The following is a 6000-nucleotide window of genomic DNA, read 5'->3' as shown; positions in this document are numbered from 1 at the left end:
CCCCCCCGGCAAACTTGTGTGCGAGGGAACCTTCTTTTCCTTTGTTGAAAAGAAGAAAGAAGAGAAAATAATGATATGGAGCCCTTCGGCTCGTTACTGCTTACCGGATGTAGGTGCTGCACAAAGTGTCAGATAATCGCATGCAAGAAAGAAACTAATGCATGAAATGGACAAGTTGTGCGGAGCACATGGGGTTTTACTTATGCACGGGATCTGCGCCCGGCTTTGTACAAAGGATTACATGCAACAACGGCAAGACTTGTACAAAAGGTGGTTGCCGGAACGAGGTTCCGGCAACCGCGCCCTACGGGAAAAACTTACGAAGACGTGCTATGTTCCAGGAGTTGCTCACCGGAATGCCATCTTCGGTCTCAAGGCGGACAGCGCCGGGCCTTGTGACTCGTTTCACCCGATAAGGGCCTTCCCTCTTCGGCGTTAACTTGTTGGAATTCTTGGCGGACTGATCGCGCCGAAGAACAAGGTCGCCTTCCTCGAAGCTTCTGGCTTTAACTTTGCGGCTATGGTGGCGGCGCAAAGCTTGCTGGTATCGAGCAGCTCGTACAGCAGCCTGAAGACGATCTTCCTCAAGGAGCAGCGCGTCGTCTTGTCGCAGCTGTTCTTGCTCAAGCTCATCATAAGCGAGCACTCGAGGCGATCCGTATACGAGTTCCGTGGGGAGAACTGCCTCTGCTCCATAGACTAGAGCGAAAGGTGTCTGGCCAGTGGCTCGATTTGGCGTCGTTCTGATCGACCAAAGAACCACCGACAGCTCCTCGATCCAGTTTCTTCCGCACTTGCGCAGCCTGTCGAAAGTTCTGGTCTTGAGCCCGCGCAGCACTTCAGCATTTGCCCTCTCTGCTTGACCGTTGCTTCTTGGATGAGCAACGGAAGTGAAGCAGACCTTGGCGCCAAGGTCTTGGACGTACTACATGAAGGTGCGGCTCGTGAATTGCGTGCCGTTGTCGGTGATGATCCTGTTAGGGATCCCGAAACGGCAAACAATTGACCTAAAGAACTTGACTGCCGACTGTGCTGTCACCTTCCTCACTGGCTGCACTTCCGGCCACTTTGTGAACTTGTCGATTGCGACGTACAAGTACTCAAAGCCCCCGACAGCTCGGGGGAAAGGGCTGAGGATATCGAGCCCCCAGACCGAAAATGGCCAGGATAAAGGGATCGTCTGGAGAGCTTGAGCTGGCTGGTGTGTCTGTTTGGAGTGGAACTAGCACGCTTCACACTTGGTTACTTGTGCAGTTGCATCCTGGAGGGCTGTCGGCCAAAAGAAACCTTGCCGGAAAGCTTTGCCGGCAAGTGCTCTTGCGCCAATGTGGTGGCCACATATGCCTCCATGTATCTCTGCCAACAGCTTTTGTCCATCTTCCCGGCAAATACACTTCAATTTCACACCGTTGAGTCTTCTTCTGTACAGTATGCTATCGACAAACTGGTACATACTTGACTGTCGGGCTACTTTTTCCGCTTCTTCTTGCTCTTCGGGAAGTTCTCCTGTCTGAAGGAAATGGACAATCTGTTGTGCCCATGCTGGAGCTTGTGGCTCGACAACAAGGACTAAAGGCACATCTGCTGCTGCGGGAACATCCGCTGCCACGGCAAAGACTTGCGGCCCTGCCGGAGCTTGATGTTCCCCGGCAAGCTTGCCGGAGCAAAACTTGTCGGGAGCGTCTGCTTCAACGGAACAAACCATAAGGCTTGCCGGAGCAGACTGCCCCTCAGCAACCTTGCTGTTGATCTTGGGGACTTTCTTGGCGGCGGCTTCGGGGAGCTCTGTCGGAAAGTAGTCACCAGAAATCAACTTCCTCTTCTTGCTTTGTCCAGTTGATGGTGTTACGGATGGTTGAGTCAACTTGAGCACAAAGATCCCTGGTTCCACAGGTAACTTTAGTGCGGCGCACTTTGACCGGCCATCAGCAATGTCATTCTGAGCTCTTGGGATATGCTCCATCTGTAGGCCGTCAAAATGCTCTTCTAGCTTCCTCACTTCATCAACATATGCTTCCATCAATGGACTCTGGTAGTTCTTGTTCACTTGGCGGACGACAAGCTGTGAGTCACCCCTGACAATGAGCTTCTTGATCCCAAGGTCTGCTGCGATTCTGAGACCGGCAAGCAATCCTTCATACTCTGCAGTATTGTTGGTTGCTTGCTCCTTGGGAAAGTGCATCTGGACTACGTACTTGAGGTGCTCTCTGGTGGGCGCGACAAGCAGCACGCCCGCACCGGCGCCTTGCAGCGAGAAGGCACCATCAAAATACACCAGCCACTCTTTGCTTGCCTCTTTGACGGGGATGCTCGTCTCTGGAATTTCTTCATCTGGTGTTGGCGTCCACTCTGCTATGAACTCTGCCAATGCCCTGCTTTGGATAGTTGAAGTGCTCTCAAACTTGAGGCCAAAGCTTGACAGTTCCAGCGCCCACTCGACAATCCTGCCTGTTGCTTCTGGATTTTGCAGTATCCTCTTCAGCGGAAAGCGAGTGACGACTGTGATCTCATGTGCTTGGAAGTAATGGCGCAGCTTTCTCGAGGCCATGAGGAGGCCGAAAAGCAACTTCTGCACACCAGAGTACCTTGATCTAGCCCCTTGTAGAAGGGAACTGACAAAGTAAACTGGACGCTGCACCATTCTCTTCTCCATCTTATCATGCTCCTGCGCAGATCCATCTTTGTCGGGACCAGAGCTTGTCGGCGAAGCCCCCTGCTTGTCGCTGGATGCATCTGCCGTGGTTGCTGGCTCATCATCTGCCTCCCTCTCTGCCACTAACGCAGCACTAACCACTTGATTGGTTGCCGCTATATACAGCAGCAACTTCTCTTGCGGCTTAGGTGCGACAAGTATTGGAGTGGAGGACAGGTATCTCTTCAAGTCCTGCAGCGCAGCCTCCGCCTCCGGAGTCCATTTCATTGGACCTGCCTTTTTCAAAATTTTGAAAAATGGCAGGGCGTGCTCAGCAGATCTAGAGATAAACCTGCTGAGAGCAGCCACGCAACCGGCAAGCCTTCGTACATCCTTGACGCGCTTTGGTGCTTCGATCTGCTCAATGGCCTTGATTTTGTTGGGATTGGCTTCAATTCCCCGCTGAGACACGAAGAACCCGAGAAGCTTGCCGGAAGGAACTCCAAACACGCACTTCTCGGGGTTAAGCTTGAGGTTGATCTTGCGCGGATTTGCAAATGTCTCGTCTAAATCTTGAATCAAGGTCGCCCTGTTCTTGCTCTTGACCACTATGTCATCCATGTAGGCTTCCACATTTCTGTGCATCTGCGGCTCAAAAGCGTGGTGGACTACCCTTGCGAATGTTGAACCAGCATTCTTCAAACCGAAAGGCATCCGTACGAAGCAGTACATGCCACACGGGGTGATAAATGCGGTTTTCTCTTCATCCTCTTCTGCCATGAAGATCTGATGGTATCCTGAGTATGCATCAAGAAATGAAAGCAAATCACATCCGGCTGTGGAGTCAACAATCTGGTCAATGCGCGGCAAGGGAAATGGGTCTTTGGGACAAGCTTTATTAACATCAGTGAAGTCAATACAAAGCCTCCATTTCCCGTTAGCATTGCGTACGACAACAGGATTGGCCAACCACGTGGGATGGAGCACTCCTCTGACAAGGCCTGCTGCTTCCAACTTCTTGATTTCTTCTGCGATGAATTCTTGGCGCTCCACTACCTGTTTCCTGACTTTCTGCTTGACGGGCCGCGCATGAGGACAGACGGCAAGGTGGTGCTCAATTACTTTCCTGGGAACACCGGGGATATCAGACGGTTGCCACGCAAACACGTCGACATTCGCCTGCAGGAAAGCAACGAGCGCGCTTTCCTATTTGGGGTCAAGAGTGGCGCTGATGGTGAAGGTACCACCAGCGCCGTCCTCCTTGTCGGACACCTTCTTGGTCTCAGGTGGAGCTGTCATTGCCTTCTTACACTTGCCGGTGGAGCTCGATGGTGCGTCCTCGACGGTAGTGCAGCACTCCGAAGAGGTGCGCTTGCCGGAGTGGGCATCAGAACTCTTGCCGGACTTGGTCTTCTTCTTCCCCCCGGGAGCTTCAGCGGCAAGTGTCTTGCGTTCTGCTGCGGCTGCTGCTTCCCGGTAGATCTTGTCGGCACAGATAAGAGCATCCTTCTTGTTGCCAGGGACAGAGATGACACTTATCGGGCCTGGCATTTTCAGTACGTTGTACGCATAGTGAGAGGCTGCCATGAACTTGGCGAGTGCCGGACGGCCAAGGATTCCATTGTAAGGTAATGGAAAGTCAGCAACATCAAATGTGACCCTCTCAGTTCTGAAGTTCAGCTCGCTGCCAAATGTTACCGGCAACGTGATCTTTCCCTTCGGCTTGCTCCTTCCCGGGTTGATTCCTTGAAATGTACCGGTCTCTTCGAGCTCGCTGTCAGGGATCTGGAGTTTCTGGAGCACCACGGAGGAGATCAGATTCAAGCCGGCCCCGCCGTCAACTAGCATCTTAGTGACCTTGAGGTTGCGGATTGTTGGTGAAACCAACATCGGCAAGCACCCGACCGTAGTTATGCAATCAGGGTGATCCTCAATGTCAAAAATGATAGGCGTGCTGGACCATTTCAGAGGCTTGCGTGACTCGACGGGTGGTTCTGCTGCATTAACTTTCCGCACCCACTGCTTGAGCTGGCGGTGCGAGGTGTGCAGAGAAGCACCACCGTCAACGCACAGGACCTCTGTGGCTTTCTGGAACTCCTGCTCATCAGTCTCCTCATCATCCATGTCTTCATCGTCGTTGTCATCTTCATCCTTGTCGCGGCCGCGCGGAGGTCTGTCTCCTTGCCGCTGCTTGGCCTTGCCGCGCCGTGCTCCTTGGCCGGGACATTTCTTGCCGGATCCCCCAGCACCTTCCTAGGCCTTCTCCTTGTCGTGCTGCTCGTATTCAGCTTTCTGTTGCTCAACAAGCTGCTCGACTTTCTTATAGTTCTGGAGATCATGGCCCTTGGTGCGGTGGATCTTGCAATACTGCTTGTTGGTGCCGTCCTGCTTGTCGGCGACCGCCACCTCCACGGCAACCTCCTTGCCGGATTCACCAGCTTTGGCTTCCTTGGCGCCATCACCGTTGCCGGACTGCTCAACAACTAGCACCTTTTTGCCTTTCCTCCTTCTGTTGTTCCGCCGCCGGTTTTTCCTTGCCGGGGCAGCATCTTCACTGTCAGATCCTCCCGCTCCTACATTCTCTCCAGGGAGTCTCCTCCCTTCCTCAGCATGTGCACACTTGTCGGCCAGTGCATATAACTCACTGACGTATCTGATCTTGCACATCGCCATTTCCTCCCGCATCCTGCGGTTTCGCACATTCTGATGGAACACGCTGATCACCGCGGCAGGGTGGACGTCTGGGATGTTGTGCTGCACACTGCTGAATCTCTGAATGTACTTGCGCAGGGGCTCTCCTTCCTTCTGGGCGAGCAGATGAAGATCACTCTCCTGGCCATGAGGCTTGTGTCCGCCTGTGAAGGCGCCGACAAACTGATGGCACAGATCAGCCCAAGAGGATATGGAGTTGTCCGGCAAGTGCATGAGCCAGGACCTGACATTGGGCTTGAGCACCAGCGGGAAGTAGTTGGCAAGGATCTTGTCATCCCGTCCCCCGGCAGCCTGCACCGCAATGGTGTAGATGCTGAGGAACTCCGACGGATGCGTCTTGCCGTCGTACTTCTCCGGTACGTCTGTCTTGAAGTTCTTCGTGCTGGGCCACTGGACTTGCCGCAGCTCACGAGTGAACGCAGGGCAACCTACCGCGTACGGCAGATCGCCTGGTTCCCCTCGCGCATGCATGTCAACAAAGGGCCCAGTGCGCTTGTCGGATTGACGTCGCGCTTCTCTTCGGCGCTCGATGCGAGTTCGAGCGTCTTCTTGTTGTAGATCATGAAGAACTTGGCGCTGATCGCGACGAGCTCGTGGATCCGAAGATGCGGTGGAGTCGCTGTCGAGGTGGATCCGGCGAGTCGGCGATCTTGGCC

Source organism: Triticum aestivum, chromosome 6A (genome assembly GCF_018294505.1).
Source record: "Triticum aestivum cultivar Chinese Spring chromosome 6A, IWGSC CS RefSeq v2.1, whole genome shotgun sequence".
NCBI classification, from domain to species: Eukaryota; Viridiplantae; Streptophyta; class Magnoliopsida; order Poales; family Poaceae; genus Triticum; species Triticum aestivum.
Note: the sequence above shows the minus strand (reverse complement) of the source record.